The 19458-nt window shown below is 37.6% G+C and overlaps 1 protein-coding gene across 1 annotated transcript in view; it reads left to right on the forward strand.

Annotated features, from left to right (window-relative positions):
• Positions 1-638: 638 nt before the first annotated feature.
• The window catches only part of LOC128858715 (uncharacterized), a 34420-nt gene continuing 15600 nt past the window's right edge, over positions 639-19458 (forward strand). Inside the window, exon 1 of the mRNA XM_054095193.1 lies at positions 639-1644. The gene's annotated coding sequence lies outside the window, so the exon portion shown is untranslated. The remainder of the gene's footprint in view (positions 1645-19458) is intronic.

The raw sequence follows: 19458 nt of genomic DNA on the forward strand, positions 1-19458 counted from the left end.
CTTTTTGTATTTTTGAAATCTAGCGTTATATGGAATGTTATTACCCAATTAATTTTCAGTATGAACCGCACCAGAACTAAGGTGATATGGGTACCAAATTTCACTGAGAACTCGATCATACCAGTTCAAATAGAATGAACAAATTTGTGGCACTTCATTCAGTCTAACAGTCTAATTGATAATTCAGGTGTTGATGTGCGTTGATGAGTGTATTTACTTGCATATTACCAATACTTAAGTGCCAATTTAAAATTTGCTCAAAACCAAAAATGTCGCATAGACGGCTGCTCAGCACTTGTAACCTATAAACACCTGCACGCTCCCCGGATTTGCATTCCCCTACACACTACCACAGCTATGAAGGATGTGCAGTTGCATAAATTTGGATTTAAAACTTGATTTGGTGGACAATCGAAAAAATTCGAGTCAAAAAATTCCAATTTGGCCTTACTGCATGACCAAAAAGCTTCAACCAAACCGGAATAGTTGGCAGACGTGAGCCAAGCCGGGTGGCTCTTATAGAAATTGTACAGTTGTTAATAAAAGCAAACAAAACACTAGACATAAAATAAAAACAAACAGAGAGTAAGAGTAAGAGTGAGAGTGAGAATGAGAATTAGAGTGAGTGTGAGAGCACAGTTGAGCAAAGTAGAAAAGCTTTCGCCAATTGTTGGCTGTTGATCGAATCATTCGATGATGGTCATGACGGCGCCGAATGAAAAATGCAGCGAATGAAGACTTTTGGAATTTCGACCAAAGCCAACCGATCATTGGACAAAGTGCAGCCGAGCAATAAACAGACGCGTACGGCAAAATAGCGGCCTGTAAAGTGCCGTGTACGAAAGAAAATGAAAGTGAAAGAGATTTAAAAGCGTGCAGAAAACAAAAATAAATAAAGATAAAGTTAAAAAAAAAAACAAACAAAAGAAAGAAAAAGACAAATGCAACATTAAAAACATAATCGAAGATAAACGAAAGTGTTAAGTGAAAAACAGTGAAGTGTGCGATGCGTTACATATAAGACAAGTTACATTTTTAGCAATTCAAAAACAGAAAAAAACGCGGCGACTGCGCGTAAAGTGTAAAAATATCAAGTAGCCAAAGGAAAACCACGCTTACCTATATAATTTTCCAAGCAGCAAACTAAAAATAACTTACCATAACAATTGCGGAACGTAACATTCGAGAAAAAATACATACAGCGCATGGGAATTTCTTCCGTTAGTGATTTCCTCATTACACCTGCTTCGTAAAACTTTGAGATTTTGAACACAAATTTGCGTGTTCACGTGAAATTACATCAAAAATCAAACATGCAAAACGTACAATTCGACGCGTGCGTAGCGCGTGCGTGACTAAATTGTGGTAGGCCTAGAAAAAGATAGCCAAAAAAGAAACTGTCAATTGTGGAATGAGTCCGATTTAAGGGCAAGGCAACGAAAGCGGAAGAGTACCTGCATACTCACACATATTTATATGTATCATAAAATAACACGGCACAAAGCAAGTGGAGTAAGAAGAGCAAAAAAAATTGCTTCAAATATCCGACGCTAGAAAATTCACTCAATCGTTTGAATATCTCTAGCTATGGCGGAAAGCACTGATCACTTCTAAGCTGTGACAATGTTTGCTTGAATTAAGAAGGTAAGCGCAGAGTGTTCTCCCAAAAAATGTCCAATTATTGAAGATTTCGAAATATAGTTTTTAAGGCGCTTACTTACCAAGTGCAGACAACCTAAACCTTAATTTTTGGCGACAAAATATAAAATAAAACACTTTCATGAACATCAAAATACTTTAGAAGTGCGAACAACTTTATTTATTGGGTATGGAAATAAGTTTCCGTTATGTCTTAGCCAAAGTTACGAATTATTAACAATTAAATAATACATGATTTTATGTGAAGTATGTGCCATTGGAAGCTATAACTTTACTCAATCTTTCAGGTAGCATACGGATTTCTCTGTCGAAAAATTTGAGTTCTTTTGACTTAATCCATTCATTGAGCCAGTTGGCGGTGCTCTCGTAATAAGTGAACCGCTCTCCAATAACGGCTGGCTGCATTGATTGGAACAGAAGGTAATCCGATTTCCCAATTCAGTCCCTCTAAATATTTCTGGACCTATTTAGCAACGTGTGACCTGGCGTTGTCATGCAGCAAAATCAGTTTTTCATGTCTACCGTCCCATTCCGTCGGCTTTTCTTTGAGAGCTCGATTAATTTTAGCTCTCATTAGCTGCAGTCGGTAATGATCGCCAGTGATGGTTTCAGATGGTTCAAGGAGTTCAAATTAGATGACCCTTTTGATCCCATCACTCACGTCGAAATTGCCACTTTAGAAGCGTCGAAACCACTATTTACAAATTGTATTTGATAGAGCGTGATTACCGTAAATATTGACCAATATACGACACGTTTCTGCTGTACTTTTTTTTAAAAGGTAATAATGAAGCATGACTTCCCACAAATGCTGTTTTTTCGGGACGATCGTAGACATCTTTGACTTCAGATAAAAAAGGTTCTTTACCTTCAAATCAATAATACATTACTAGAGCGAATACAAAAATAGTATTAGCAGCGACAGGGTGGAAACTTATTCCCATACCCAATATAAAAACGAAAATCATATATATTGAAATTATTCGGAAATTGTCCAATAAAAAAATAATAACTTAAAGTCATTGAACAGAGAGTTTTGGTGACATCTCTTGGAATATTTGCCCATATTTCTTCAGTTAAAAAGCTAGAGAGAGTCCAGAGGTCTGCACTCATTGGAATCAGTGGGGCGCTTCGAAATACTCCTACTCTGGCGCTTAATGTAATGTTAAATGTGGTACCTATAGACATCGCAGGCAGAATTGCCGCTGCACGTACCGCAATCAGACTTAGGGGCTTGGGCTATAAGCTCAATCTCACATATGGGCACTCAAGCATCCTCAGAAGCTTTGAGTTCATCCCCTCGTCGACGGATCAGTGTGTGCCCTCGCTAAGTCCAAGCGGAACCTTCTCCACCCATATTCCACCAAGGGAGGAGTGGACCGGGGGCAACACTTGGGTACAGGGCCTCGTTAACCTGTTCACGGATGGCGCGAAGCTGGACGATAGGGTTGGAGGAGGAGTATTCTGCAAAGAGCTCCCCATCAAATTCAAATTCAGGCTACCGGATCACTGCAGTGTTTTCCAAGCAGAGGTGGTCGCAATTAAAGAAGTAGCTGACTGGCTACTTACTTGCGTAATAACTATTAAGAAGGTAAATATTTACTCCGATAGCCAAGCGGCTATTAGGGCCCTAGGCTCTAGTATGGTGCATTCGAAGCTGGTCAGGGAATGCCTGGTCTCCCTCTCGATTGCATCAGAATTCTTCGACATAAAGATAATTTGGGTACCTGGTCACAGTGACATTGCAGGAAACTGCGAGCTGGCCAGACGAGGGTCCTGTGAGGTAATGTGCCCGCGAAGGGAGAGGATCGGGATCCACTTGATAGCCTGAGCTCTACTCCTGGAAGGATGGGCTCTGCACCAACTCAGCGAGCGCTGCGCAAGTACACGAACGTGTAGGGTCGCGAAGTCCTCCTGGCCACGTTTGGATAGGAGTTGTTCGAGGGATATCCAGGGGATGACAAAATGTCATCTCTCAAATTTCGTGGGCATCCTCACGAGGCACTATCCGCGAGGTATACATGCCGTGAGACTCGGAATTACTTCGAGTCCTTTTTGCGTCAGCTGTATGGAGGATGAGGTGGAATCATTTCAGCTGCCCAGCTTTCGCGGGACTAAGATTCAAGCGTCTTAGTTCTCACTTCTTTTCTGCGCCTGCTGATATAGCAGGTGTTGATAAGAAAAATCTGATGAACTTCATCAGCAGCATAAAGAGGTTAACACAGCCGCAGACTACTCACCGTTCGTAGTCTACAAGCACTCATATTCCCCATCCCTTCCCTTTCTCCCCTTATTTTTCCTTCACCCTCTTACAATGGTATCACAAAGGATCAACCAAACTTTTTTCGTCCAAGTGGGCTCTACTCTCTGGGCAATCATCACTACCTAACCTAATCTCTTCAATGGCTAATTTTAGATAATTTTTACCACTACTTTGCCGCGTGTGTAATTCTCATTCACACTTGTGAGCCCAATGGGGTTCAGATCTGTGATCTGAGGAGGATAGCGCAATGCCTCTTTTACATTGTAAAGCAACCATTTCCTTACAATTAGTTCAGTATGCTTTGGGTTGTTGTCGTGCATGAAGGTGAACGATGCTGGTAACTATAATTTTTCGACAATTTTGTTAATGCTTTCCTTCAATATTTCTAGATAATTCATTTTAGTCATAGTGTCATCAATAACAAAAAGGGGCCCATTCAATTTACCGTCACTGCCGCCCAACTTACAACATGTCCATGTTTTACAGTACCGACGATTAGCCGGATTGACCACTGTATCTTCCCTTGTGCGAGCATTTGACCTTATCCTATCGTATAATCCTTCTTTATCTTAGTCATATTTGAATTAATTTATGAAACTCTCAAAGTACTACTTTTTCTAAGAAAAGAATGGTTTCCATTATATATTTTCAATATATTAAATACTGTCGACTTGGGTATTTTCCAAATTTCCGCGATTTGGCGCACACTTCCCTCAAGGATGGTATTTCACGAATGGTCTTTTAAATAACTCGATGTTTGCTTATTTACCTTCGGTCTTAAAAATTTGCGACGTCGATGGCAAAATGTAAGAAATAAGACTAAATTTTGCAGTTCTATTATGAAAAAAAAATAACGGAATACTGTACAAAGTTCACTACAATATGCTAAAAAATTAGGAGAAAAAATGGATTTTCCAAAAAATTGCCATTGCCGAAAAATCCTCGCAGCTACCAGATAGATAAAATATGAAAATTTAACTATCATCCGTTATATTTATGTACCTAAAGCAAACACCTTCATTTTAATTTCCTCATTAGTTTTTTAAGTATTTTTTTTTGTTGTTCGTTGTTTCAGGATTTGCTTATAGTGTAGGTTTGAACCATTATGGAATAATTAACCCATTGCTGTACTTGAAAGAGGTTTGATTTATGTTTAAGAATTAAAAAAATTCTCTATACCTTTTTACAATGAAATGGAATATTTTAAATCATTGGAATGGAATGAATATTTATTTTTAACTAATCTAAAACTGTCTTTTTTAGAAACATATTGGACCAGCTTTTTTATCTGTTATGAGCTGGTATTTTGCTAGTTCAAGATCTGACAAAAATTGACATTTCGTAGGACATCGTCCGTGTTAAAAATTGCACTTTCTAACGAGGAAAAAATATACAGAGCACGAACTGGTTGAGCTGAAAAGAGAACTGGTAATATTTTGCTGCACAACTGGTATTTTTCCCTGCAGGGTAGCCATTTCAACTGTGCGAGTTCACATAAACGCATATATACACATACACTTAGGATCACCCACCCAAATATATGTAGAGGAAGTGCAATTGCATGCCTAACTTAACCACCCAATTTAGTGCGGCAAAATTGTGCAAAAAAAAAGAGCGGCACTAAAGATAGGCAAATGTGATCGTGAGCAATACGAGTGTGTTTTCTGCAGAAATAATTTGACGTAACTAATTTGTCGGTTGCATACTTCTTTACTCACTGTTGTGAATAGCAATAAAAGGGAATAAGTTAATTTACGCACTGCTATGGCAGACGTTGCCTCCCAACTAATGAGAAAACTAACTATTGCATTTCGATTTCGATGCTTTGTATGCAAAATGCAGCGAGTGGAAATAATTTGAGTGGGCAATTAAAGCTAAGCAATAAAATTTTGTTATGTGGGTCAGAGAAAGTTTGCGAATTTCGTGAGTTGATGGATGATTTACTATTTTGAACTATGGCAGACGTGAATTATGTTCTGCATAGAAAAAAAGTTAATTAATAATAAAAATATAGAGAGTAGTAACAATCAATACTTGAAAGGTATAAAAAATGCAGACATTTTTTTTTTATTCTACATAAAAAAAAAAATTTATTAAAAAAAAATTTAAAAAAGAATAAAAAATTGTAACAATCATAAAAAAAATTGATTAAAAAAAATTTAAAAAAAAGTATAAAAAATAGTAACAATCAATGCTCGAAAGCTATAAAAAATGCAGGTATTTTTTTATTCTACATAAAAAAACAATAATTAAAAAAAAAATTAAAAAAAAGTATTGTATAAAAAATAGTAAAAATCAATACTAGAAAGGTATAAAAAATGCAGGTATTTTTTATTCTAGGTACATAAAAAAAAATTAAAAAAAAGTATAAAAAATAGTAACAATCAATGCTCGAAAGCTATAAAAAATGCATGCATGTTTTTTATTCTACGTAAAAAAAAATTAATTAAAAAAAAAATTATTTAAAAAAAAAATTAATTAAAAAAACAATTTAAAAAAAGGTTTAAAAATTGTAACAATCAATACTTGAAAGCTATAAAAAATGTTAAAGCAACATAAACAGCATTTTTGATATTTAATTTGAAATATTTGCTCTAACTCACTTTCTAAGGTATTTTCGCGACCTTCTCTACTCGAAAACCATTTGTAGCTATTTTTTATGCACCTCACACCTTATTTGCGTGTCAACGCGTGAGACGCGCGCACATCACACTTTCATAAAAACTACAGCTACACATTATTCACTGCAATATAAATGTTTTATGACTATGAAAGCATGAAGTGGTGGTCATGGTTGTGGCGCATAGCTTTCCATAGAAAGGTTTACTGCCACACCAACCCAGCGAATCATCTCTGATAAACCGTGATGCCATTTAAAAAGCAAGTAATTTCTTTTAAGTGTCTATTATTTTTACGACATCAATAATTATTTGCACAAACTTCGATGTTGCATAACACAAAGCCGAAAATTTTGCTGAGCAACAATGGACAACAATCATCGCTTGTGCTGGGAATTGATGTCAAGTGTTGTGTGACTATGAAGATGACGAGTAGAGGGAGAGAAAGAGAGGGAGAGTAAAAGAGAAAAATGTACAGGAGAAAAATGTGACACACATGTTATTGGCGTTAGTAAATATAGTTGCCAGATTGTTTCGCTGACCCCAATTGAATCTCCGGGAAATCAATTTATTTGTGCATCATTTTTTTTTTTTGCTTCATGAACTGATAACTAAATGCAGCGCTTCAAGCTCTCGAGTGGATATATTATTTTATCATCATTTCTTGTCCGAAACAAAGCGTTATAGTTATTTGTTGTAGTTTTTTGCTATTTGGAATAGTTCAGTAGCTCAATAGTTCACAAACTCGCCCGGACTTTTTCTGTGGGCAACTGCGGGCGACCATAATGGTTATATGATTTCTTCTACGTTATTAATTATAGTATAAAATTTCAGACTTTTCACCCGTTTTTTCAACATTTCTGACGATATTCGTAGCAAATATTGGGTAGCCGAAAAAGTCTTTTCGTATTTTGTCAATAGATGTCCTTGGAGTCATCTATCTCCAGTGCTACCAATCACATTGTGTCATATCATATAGTGTTAGAAAGGTGACATTTTAAGCTTCATTTAACCAAAAAATAATTAAATTCGGAGAAGTTGAAAAAAAGTTATAGCTGTTCAAAAATTAGTGAAAATAATGAAGAAATTCGCTATATTTTGAAATTTTTGTATAAAAAAGGGAAGAATGCCACGCAAATCGCCATTGAAATTTGTGAAGTTTACGGAGACGATGCTGTATCAGTTCGTGTAGCACAACAATGGTTCGTTCGCTTCCGTTCTGGAAATTTCGATGTGAAAGATGCATCTCGCTCCGGTCGATCTGTCGTTGAAAAAGTCGATGAAATTATGGAAAAGATTGACCAGGACCGTCACATAAGCTGCCATGACATCGCCAAGGCACTAAACATTCATCATCAAACGGGTTTGAAGCATTTAAAAAAGGCTGGTTACAAAAAGAAGCTCGATGTTTGAAGAAAAGAAGCATGAATTGTCTGTGAAAAATTTAATGGACCGAATTAACATCTGCGATTCTTTGCTGAAACGAAATGAAATCGAACCATTTATGAAGCGAATGGTACCCGGAGACGAAAAGTGGATCGAATACGACAACAATGTGCGAAAAAGATCATGGTGCAAGGGTGGTGAAGCTCAACAAATGGTCGCAAAGCCAGGATTGACGCCTCGAAAGGTTATGCTGTGTGTTTGGTGGGATTGAAAAGGAATCATCCACTATGAGCTGCTCCAGCCTCCTCGAACGATTGATTCTTCACTTTACTGTCAACAACTGATGAGATTGAAGCAAGCAATCGAAAAAAAACGGCCAGAACTGATCAGCAGAAAGGGCGTCGTCTTCCATCAGGACAACGCTAGGCACAACACACATCTTTGATGACTCGGCAAAAACTGGGAGAGCTTGGCTGGGAAGTTTTGATGCATCCACCATATATCCCTGACCTTGCACCATCCAGAACTCCCTTAATGGAGTAAATTTGGCTTTAAGAGAAGCCTGTGAAAATTACTTGTCGCAGTTTTTCGCCGAGAAACCACAAAAGTTGTATACTGATGGAATAATGTCTCTAGAAGAAAAATGGCAAAAGGTGGTCGACCAAAATGGTACATATTTGGTTTAATAAAGTTCATTATAAATATAAAAAAAATGAGTTGAAGTTTGATTAGAAATACGAAAATACTTTTTCGACTACCCAAAGTATAGCTTTTCTTCTTTAATCTTCTAAATATACATAAGTATATCTCTACATACATATAAGCAAATAGCTTTCGCTGGTTGACTGGCTGCTTGAGGTGGATCAGCAGGTGTCTGACAGGTGTTTATTATACTTGACATATAGTCACACACACCTTATTTGATACAGATACGATTTTTTTGTAAAGTGTTTTATTTTTCATAACTTTACATTTTGCAAAAATGGAAAAAACAGAGTATGCAGAAATTTTATTTATTTTGTTTTATTTCATTTCTCACATGAACTTTTTAAGGTGTGGCAACAGATGGAAGTCGCTAAGTGCAAAATCTGATGAATACGGTGGATATTCCAACGATTCGAATAAATGCTCTTGTGATCAGACAAAATATTGATTACACTGCCCAACGCTTAGAGCTTTTACTTAATCTCCTTCAGTCACTCGACACATTTCCAATACGGTATCCTGTATTTTTTCTACGATTTCCTTCGTTGTTGCTGTTTTGTACGTACTTGACGTGCATTGGTTTCAAGGCCTGCACGACCACGTTTAAGCTCAGCAACCCAATACTCTGACACGTCCATAATAAATGGCTTCTAAACAAGGAATAAACTGAACTGAAGAGTACACCAAAATAACAAAAAAAAAAAATTTTGCCTAGTAACAACGCCTTCTCTAACAACTTTGTAGAGGGTGGGCCATACAGCGTTTGCTTTTTGAACCAGCTATTTTTTTGAGAATGGTAACACAAATAACATGTCAAATGTGTTGATAATTTACTCAAGGGTTTGATATTTACGAAATGGGACGCTATACGCTTCAACAAAATTGGGAAAACCTATTTCCAAAATGGTGAGTCTTCTTCTTCTTTTCTGATGAAGCTCATTTTCACATCGGTTGCTACGTCAATAAGCAAAATTGTCGGATTTGGGGATCAGAAAATCCACATGTTGCTGTAGAGAAGCAAATGCATCCACAACGAGTCACTGTTTGGTGCGGTTTTTGGTCTGGCGGCACCATCGGGCCAATTTTTCGAAAATGAGCGAGGAGCCGCGGTTACAGTAAATGGCGAGCGTTACCGTGACATGCTCAATGAGTTTTTGTTTCCAAAAATTGAAGAGGATGACATGGACGACATTTTGTTTCAACAGGACGGTGCATCTTGTCACACTGCCAAAGTTACACTCGAACTTTTGGCTACCGTTTTTGAAAACCGAATAATCAGCCGAAATTCCGATATCAATTGACCGCCTCGGAGCTGTGATTTAAGCCCGTTGGACTATTTTTTGTGGGGAGCCGTTAAGGACAAATGCTATGCGAACCATCTAGAGACGATTGCGACGATGCCTTAAAACACGAAATCGAAGTTGCCATTCCTGAAATTGGAGCCCAAACAATCGAAAATGTGCTTAAAAATTGGGTTGATCGAATGGCCTACTGTAAAGCCAGTCGTGGCAGTCATTTGAACGATATTATTTTTCATTCATATATGCAATGTTCAATCTTCAAAATAAAAAAGTTTGAAAAAATATTGATTAGTGTTCTTTTTATAGCCGATTCTAAAAGCAAATTTTACATGGCCCACCCTATAATAGGAGCATTTCGAGCATAAAGAGGTTTTAAGATACCAATGTAGAAGAACTGCGAACTACAAAGAGCTCTATCCGGAATATTAAACAAACTGCGCAACTAAGTTCAATAGACAACTCTCAATAGATGCCGCCAGTAGTGTGTGCTAGTCGATTCTAACATAACCTAGACGTCATAAACCAAGCTTAGACATATGGTAAACAAACTGCTTCGACACATTAGTGATTTTGTTTTGGTATCATATACTTTTGGTTTTGTGAAAATGTCTGATTTTGTGCCGAATAATCGTCATTTGCGGGTCGATTTTCCTCTTTCATTCGAAAAAAAACGGTGGCTGAAGCGCATCGAGAGCTACAAAAAGTTTATGGAGATGCGGCTTTAAGTGAAACAACGTGCCGAGATTGGTTTCCTCGCTTCAAAGATGGTAATTTTAATGTTGAGGACCGTCCGCGTGAAGGAAGGCCAAAAACCTTCGAAGACGGAGAATTGGAGGCATTGCTCGATTGTATGCTTAGGGAATGATTCAGAAACAGGGGACTTGGGTTCCTTATGAGTTAAAACCAAGGGAGTTTTCTTCATCACATCGTGACGGGTGATGAAAAATGGATTCATTACAGCAATCCAAAGAAAAGAAAGTCATGGGGACTGCCTGGTCATGCCAAGTTGGTGTTATTTATTATGAACTGTTAAAACCAAGCGAAACCATCACTGGGATCGGTATCGACTTCAATTGATGCGATTGAGCCGAGCACAGCGCGAGAAGCGGCCGCAATACGCGGAGAGGCATGAAAAAGTGATTCTACAGTGACAACGCTCGGTCTCGGCCATATTGTGCCAGATATTACGCCGTCCGATTATCACCTGTCCTATCGATGGCACATGGTCTAGCTGACCAGCAGTTCCATACATATGAAGACATCAAAAAACGGCTTGATCCGCGGATAGCCTCAAAAGATGAACAGTTTTACCGCAACGGTATATGAGATCTTCCAGAAAGATGGGGAAAAGTAGTAGCTAGCGATGGGCAATACTTTCAATGATTCACTTGTCACCATTTTTTTAGAATAAAGTTGTATTTTCATCAAAAAAAAAAACAGCGAGAACTTAGTTGAGCACCTAATACAATATTTTAAAAATATTGTGTGAAAATTTGAAGTGAATCCGGCAAATACTTTTCGAGTTATTCAACAATTATCAAAGTGCGCTCGTGCGTTCCGGAGGCGATAGCAAACCTTTTAATGTCTTTTTCTCAAAACTATGTTTCGTAAACTGGTGATTACTTATATATATATAATTGGCGCGTACACCCTTTTTGGGTGTTTGGCCGAGCTCCTTCTCCTATTTGTGGTGTGCGTCTTGATGTTGTTCCACAAAGGGAGGGGCCTACAGTTTCAAGCCGACTCCGAACGGCAGATATTTTTATGAGGAGCTTTTTCATGGCAGAAATACACTCGGAGGTTTGCCATTGCCTGCCGAGGGGCGACCGCTATTAGAAAAATGTTTTTCTTACTTTTGGTGTTTCACCGAGATTCGAACCTACGTTCTCTCTGTGTATTCCGAATGGTAATCACGCACCAACTTATTCGACTACGGCGGCCGCCCTATTATTCCTGTTAGTAATCTTTATATTTGAGCCAAATTGAAATTCTTCGAATGTGGCACCCCAATATGTGGATTACATTCGATGACGTCATAGATAGAGCCAATCTACGGATGGTGTGCCAAAATCAATCTCCAAAAGATATATTCACCATACCACTCAGCAGTGCGCCGCAGTCTTAATGTGTTTCCAACTTCACCAACCAGAGCCATACTAGCTGAAGCCGGATTCTCCTCCTTAGAAGAAAGGGTAAAGGAAACCACGCTGAAATTGGTCCCCCGCCTAATGAATACAGCAAATTATGTACTATTTAATTGTTTTAAAAACATTTTAACCCACAAGCGGCTGTATAAACAAATATCCGCACTAAGGCGCTGCGCAGCATTCTCCAAAAAATTAGATATTCTGCCTCCGAAAACATGTAACAAACCATCACGTCATCCTTGGTGGATCTTTAATAAATCAGCCATAAACGTTGGCCTACATCAGTATAAAAAGGCCGCAACTAGTCATGAAGTTTACAGAGCTCTATTTCGCGAGCAATTTGAAAAGTATACTCAAGACAACTGGAGCTTCATCTACACAGATGGATCCAAAACCAATAATGTTGCCACATTCGCCGTAGTTTCCAACACAGGATTAATCATATCAGGTGCCTGGCTTTTCGGTGGAACCTCAGTCTTCACAGCCGAAGCACTGGCAATCAAAATTGCTATTGAATATGCAACAAAACAGAAGGGGAAATTCGTAATATGCACAGACCGTTTATCATGCTTGAGTGGACTCCAAAGCGTAAACACCTCCAGTAGTCTAATTCAAAATATTAAAGCACCACTAAATACTCATCATAAAAAGATCAACTTATTATGGGTCCCGGGTCATGCTGGGATCCCAGGTAACGAGGCGGCAGATGCGGCCGCCAAACAAATCCATCTCCAACCCTGCCTTACTTTTGCAACATTTGAAAAACACAATTCGATTAGGACCGTTGCAGCATATATTCAAAGTGAGAAAGATAAGAATTCGAAAGAATTTTCATCCTGGTACAGCAAAGTTAACCCATCAGGACAAAACCCCCACTTTCCAAATAATAACACTCGGAGCCAAACCACTACCTTTATACGGTTACGAACACCTCCTCACAGGGAAACCCAAAAACACATGTCCTTGGTGTGGATCACTTTCCACGGTCCACCACTTACTAGATGAATGCCCCAATCTCCGAAGCCACAGGATCAAAATATTTGGCGACATTAAACCCTCCGCACTTCTTGAAAAAACTTCTTCTGAAAACATTCATAAAATATATAACTTTCTGAAACAATGTATGTCAATAAAGATTATTTAAACTCCATAATTAGAACTAAATCAACACAGGTATTATATACTTAAAGAATGAGTCGTAAGCCCTGGCAGCTAGTACTCCTCTATATTTAGATATAAGCATTTTGATATATCTAATAAATAATAATAATAATAATAATAACCTACGTTCTCTCTGTGAATTCCAAATGGTCACGCTCCAGCCCATTCGGCTACGGCGGCCGCGTTTTGATACTTTTCCCCAAATGGAGGAACCTTCTCTTTTATGACGCCGCCGATCGGCGGTTTTTTCATGGCCGAAATACCATTGCCTGCCGAGGGGCGAGCAATATTAGAGAAACCCTTTACTATAATAGGTAAGAAAATTGAGTAAATGATAAACCCAAAATATTAACTTAAACACATATATTTGTACACCAAATGTACAATTAGCGACAAAAATATTGAAACTGGCCATAAAACTGCGTACATAATTTATATCAGTTCAAAGTCCACAAAGCAAGTATCGTGGGAATAAAATTAACTTGCGTTTATACAGATCTACATATATATGTATGTGTACAAACTCGTATGCAAATACTAAAACAACCACAAGCAATGCAAACCCGTAAAATGACGGTTCAAGTTGAATAGTAGTCACTCGTCATATAACCGGAAAATGTTGGAAAGATGAAAAGTCAAAATATTCATTACTTTACTATTCATCATAAAACTGGCATGAAAAAGAGACAAAAAGGTAATAATTTATAGTCATATTTTCGGTAGACAAAGGGCTACATACTAAAATGGAAATAAGGTTTTTATGCCAAGGCACGTTCGAGGCTGCGGCTCGAGAAATATAAGAAAGTCGTTTCTCGCATTTCTTTTTGGTGCATGCATTGAGTTGTATTTTTTCAAAAGTGATGGATTGATTGAATAAAACAAAACAAAATTTGCATTTTCCTCGAAAATTAAAAATTTGTCAATTTGCCAAAAAACCATCATCCTTACGAATAAAGGACGATTTCGAGTTATACCACCTTGAGCTATATCACCAAAAGTTTCCGGAACAAACGCCAGGTGACGCTCTAAGCCAACTAATTTCAGTTCTATTTTTTTTTTGCTCGGTTGCCACATCTCTGATTAACCCTCCGTTGGACGAGAATTTAACATATTTTTATTACAGCTAACGAATTGAGCTTACAGGTAGCTTCCTAGATTTTATTATTCTACCGATTTAGGGATTTAACCTTTTAAAAAGTATGCTCGAACAGGACGAAAAAAGGCCAGACTCGGGTGTTGGGAAACTGTTTCGGTAATGATACTCTAAAAAACACAGCCGTTTACGAGTGGCATCAATAATTCAGCAGAGACCGTGAGGCCATCCAAGATGACGAACGTAGTGCCACGCCGTTGTAATCGAAAATTGATGAGCACATCAATAAAGCGAAAGAAAAGTTAATCGTTAACCCTAAATTAATCACCAGAAAGCTGGCAGAAGACCTGAACATTGCTATAGATCCGTTCAGGATATTATAGTTAATGATTTGGTTTATCGCCATGTTCACCAAAGACTTGATTTCCAAGGCTGAATCTGGCGCCACATGCATCAAACGCATCATTACTGCAGACGTGGGTTTATGAGCACGACAGCAATCCAGACAGAAGAGTGAGTAGAGAGCTCCGAATGAACAAAGACCAAAACACAAAGCACGACGTTTTCAGTCAAAAAATAAAGCGATGTTCACGGTTTTATGGATTAGAACGGAATTGCACACCACGAATTTTTGCCAAAAGGTCAGACTGTTCAAAAGAACTATTATTTGGTGCAAAAAACAAACGCAGAAAGACAGTTCAGGGCAGTATCTTCACGGTATAACTGGAAACCTGTTTGAATTACAGCCAAATCGGGACTTTCAGCTAACTCAAGATAGCAAAACGGCTGCCAGAACCTCAGTAACCTCATCTGCCCGACACTCAACTTTGCTACACTAATACTCAGAGTTGTTGTGGATGACAAGGGGAGCCCGTACGTACCCTTTGCGAATTATTGTATCAAATACCAAATGACTTAAACCACCAGTGTTTACCTATTCATCAGATTGTTTATTGATTTGTGCATTTGTTAGTTGTCTAATGCGTGAAATTCAATAAAAACCTTAAATCGAGCAAAAGGCACAAGTACTAGATGTGGTCGCACATGCACATACAAGGTGGCGCAAAATTAATTTCGCCATCTTAAGATGTTGAATATTTCAAAGCACTTTGCGTCTTTGAGTTGTTAAAAGCTTAATCAGCCCCAATCGACAGGGTTTTTTGGCCACGCGCTCCAACTTAGCCGTTTTCAATGAATTTTGTGTTCTCGCTTTTACTTTTGGGAGCCAAATAGACTGCTTATATACAGCTTTCTCGCAGTCTTTCGATACAGTCTCGCACAAGATACTAATTCATAAACTTTCTTGGCTTGGTTTACACTTCATCTTTCGGCATTGATTTCAGTTCTATATATAAGGTGGCGCAAAATTAATCACTTTATCCGAAGATTTATAATGATTGCAAATGATGTTGTACCCCAATCAATTTCGACACTTATGAACTAGACAACTGCAGTATACAAACAGGCAAGCAATGGAGTGGGGATAAAGATCAAAATAAAGATTTCTATCATTCAAAATATTTTTCTTCTATTTAGTAAAAGTTATTCAAAAACAAAATTCGATGATTAGTTTTGCGCCACCTTGAATGAAAGTCCAATACAAATTAAAAATTAACAAGGGCTTTAATTAAACTGTGCACACAAGCAAAGCTCCAATGCTGCCAAAAACCATTTCAGAAATCATCAATTAAGTCAAAACACAAAAACGTGTGGCTCAACTTAATACGCCTCTGTGCGGACTAACTTGACTCAAAGCCACGAGTGGGCAGCAACCAAAGTTGCGGCATCAATGTGCGCCAGTTTGTTACCAAACCACTACACACACACACACACACACACACACACACACACACACACACACACACACACACACGAACATGGGTTCGACGGTTGCAACACAACTGCGCCCATAGAAACTAGTCTACATTCATTCATTCATACACACATACATTCACAAAGTGTTCAAAGTGGCAAACGTGTGGCGGCAGTAATTATCAACCACACACCAGGGCCAGGCCATCAACATGCGGACATGGCAGCACAAGCGCCGCATCGCTTTCGATGGCGCGCTCAATGAATGCGGCTGCAACAGCGTCAAACAAAAAACTCAACCACGGGTAGCTGTAATTGTGGAAGACTCAAATAAAATATACCAACGCTGACGCTGTGTTTGTTGCTTTGCCTTTTCTGCAGCTTGAGGCGCTGTTGTGCGAACACATTCGATTCATTGACGCTGCGTTCCATTGTCTGTTGGATTGACGGCCGCCGACTCGATCGTTTGGTAATTTGTTTGTCGCTTTGCTTTGTCTGTGGCTTAGCTAACTAAATAGCTGCCCACTTGTTGACTTTGCGGCTACTGCAGCAGTAATCATTTACGATTTACTCAGTACCAATTGAGACGTTTTGGCATACAGGTCGTATACGTAACCGAAGGCGATTGTAGCGTTTGCAAGCCACACACCCGACGCGCTAATTGCATAAAATTTATTAATTTATTTCGGGTAATAACCAAAAACGAAAAAGTAGAGGTTTATAGTACAACTGAAAATTTATACGAATAATTCCAATAATAAGAGATAAATTACAATTACTAAAACAAAAATGTGTGTTTATATGTGCTGTGATCTATAATTTTTTGTACTGCGTTTTAATACTCGTAACATCAATAAAAAATTAATTGGAATTAGTTAAATTTGTGAGGTGAAAATATCTGGTTTTTGCGGCAATGAAATAATGAATAAGCATTTCTGCAGCATTTGGGGATTCGTATGAGCTGAAGCTGCAAATTTAAAATACACTTGTAATAACAGCACAACTATTGCGGATTAATTAAGACGAAATAATTTTTTTTTTTTTGTTTTGATCAAAAGTAAAATTTTTTCTCCTAGGTGGAAAATTTGGTTTGAATAAACAAAAATAGAGACCTGAAATTTTTGTTTTTAATGCAATTTCAATAATGGCAATAATATTGCGGATTAATTAAGACCAAAAATAATTTATTTTTGGTGATCAAGTGATCAAGTGAAAATTTTAAAATTTGTTTTGCTAGGCGAAAAATTTGGTTTTAGTAATCAAAAATAGTGGCTTTAAACGTTTTTTTTTTTTAAATACAGTTTTAACAGAAAAAATATTGGGGATTAATTAAGACCAGATACTTTATTTTTGGTGATCAAAAGTGAAAATGTACAATATAAGTTTTTTCTCTGAAAATTTGGTTTTAATAATCAAAAATAGAGACTTTAAATGTTTTTTGTGACATTCATGCGATTTTACTTTTTTTCTTCACCAAATGAGAGTAACGAACCCAACAAAAAAACTTTTCCTTACAAGTGCCGAAATTTGGAGTTCTATACAATTCTATGATGCGTCAAATGACAACGCGAGCGATTTTCTTACAAGGGTTTCATCGGGTAAAAAAAGGCCTATTTTCAATATTTTTTTTTATGTAAAAAATTATTTAATTCAAAGTGTTTTCTGTCTTATAGATACATATTTAAAGAATAATTTCGGAAATTATCAAAAAAAAAATATTAACCGTCATTTCCGGTGATCCCTCGAAAAACGGTGCGTCCGCGTTGTCAGCATAACTCCAGACAGGCTCATAAAAATGAAAAAACAAAAATAAGTGCTTTAGTTAAGACCATAAACTCGTGCTTGAACGAAGGAGCGAAAAAAAAGTAAAAATTGGAGTTTTGGCAGACATTTTTCCAAAAAAATGAAAATTTCGGTCAAATTTGCTTGACATTTTGTTTTTTTTTAAATAGTTGTAATTGAAAAAAAAAAAAAAAATCCTTCGTTCAAGCACGAGTAAATTGTATTTCGAAATCCTGTGTAAAATTTCATCAAGATCGGTTGAGTAGTTTTTGAGAACATTTGACAACCGACTTTGAAAACACGTTCCGAGAAAAACGCGTTTAAAGTTTTGAATAACAATAAAAGTGGCTTGGAGCGCACACCTTCCAAAGGCTGTATCTCCGAAACTATTATTCGGATCGACTTGAAAATTTAGGATAATATTCCTGAGATGTTGTAGAAATTAATAAGCCAAAAAAAAATAAATCGATTTTTTGAACCCATGTAACTACTTAACACGTTGGCTGCCACGTATCACCGGTGATCACAAAAAAAAACCTCCCCCAGGTGCCAAGTATCACCGGTGATCACAAAAAAAATCTACCCCCAGGTGCCAAGCAAAAAAAGTCATGTTCCCGTTTGAATTTTAACGAGATATTTTTACCAGGAATAAAAGTCACGCTCCTGACGCGTATGAGCATGTTTTTGTGCTGTGTTCACTGGTGACCACTTGCCGTTTTTTAAAACGATTCTTATTTTTTTTTTGAAATGTGATCACCGGTGATCACATTTCGAACAAGTAAATCAAAATAAATCAGTATTAAACTTGAGTTCATAGCGAGCAGTTGGTTGCAAATTACAGTGAAAAATAGTGAAGTGAAGTTGTGAAGTTATGAATTCCGAGGAAATACGTGATGCGTTGAATTCAATGGAAAATTCCAGTGTTAGTGGTGAGGATTTTAGTCCAGATGAAGATGAGTACATCCCAGATTCAGGCAGTGATACAAGGAGTGATGACAGTATTGATGAAGACCTCGATGTTAGTGCTACAAATGTTAATAATACTGCAGATGAAGAACAGACGGAAACTACGACAGCATGGACCTCGCCTGCTACCGGAGAGACTTTGAAAAATTTCGAAGAATTTACTAATCCACCCCAGGTTTTGCAATATGATGCCGGTACGCCATTTCAATATTAACGAAAGTTTTTGACCGATGAGATATTGGATATTATTGTTGAAGAGACAAATAGGAATGCAAACTCTCAAGTAACTGGCATCGGTACTCGCAGCAGCAGTAGGATGAATATGTGGAAAGATACTGATCGCCAGGAGATCATAGAGTTTCTGGCCATAGTCATGTATATGGGAATGGTAAAATACCCTGCAATAACCGACTATTGGAAACCAAGCACATTGTTCAAAAACGCATTCGTCCCACAAGTTATGGCTCGTAACCGGTTCCAGATCTTGCTCAAATTCATTCACTTCGCAGATAATGCCCAGTCCTCTGAAACAGTGTCAAAAACTTATAAAATGCAAATATCCTGA

This window comes from Anastrepha ludens, chromosome 3 (assembly GCF_028408465.1).
Source record: "Anastrepha ludens isolate Willacy chromosome 3, idAnaLude1.1, whole genome shotgun sequence".
NCBI classification, from domain to species: Eukaryota; Metazoa; Arthropoda; class Insecta; order Diptera; family Tephritidae; genus Anastrepha; species Anastrepha ludens.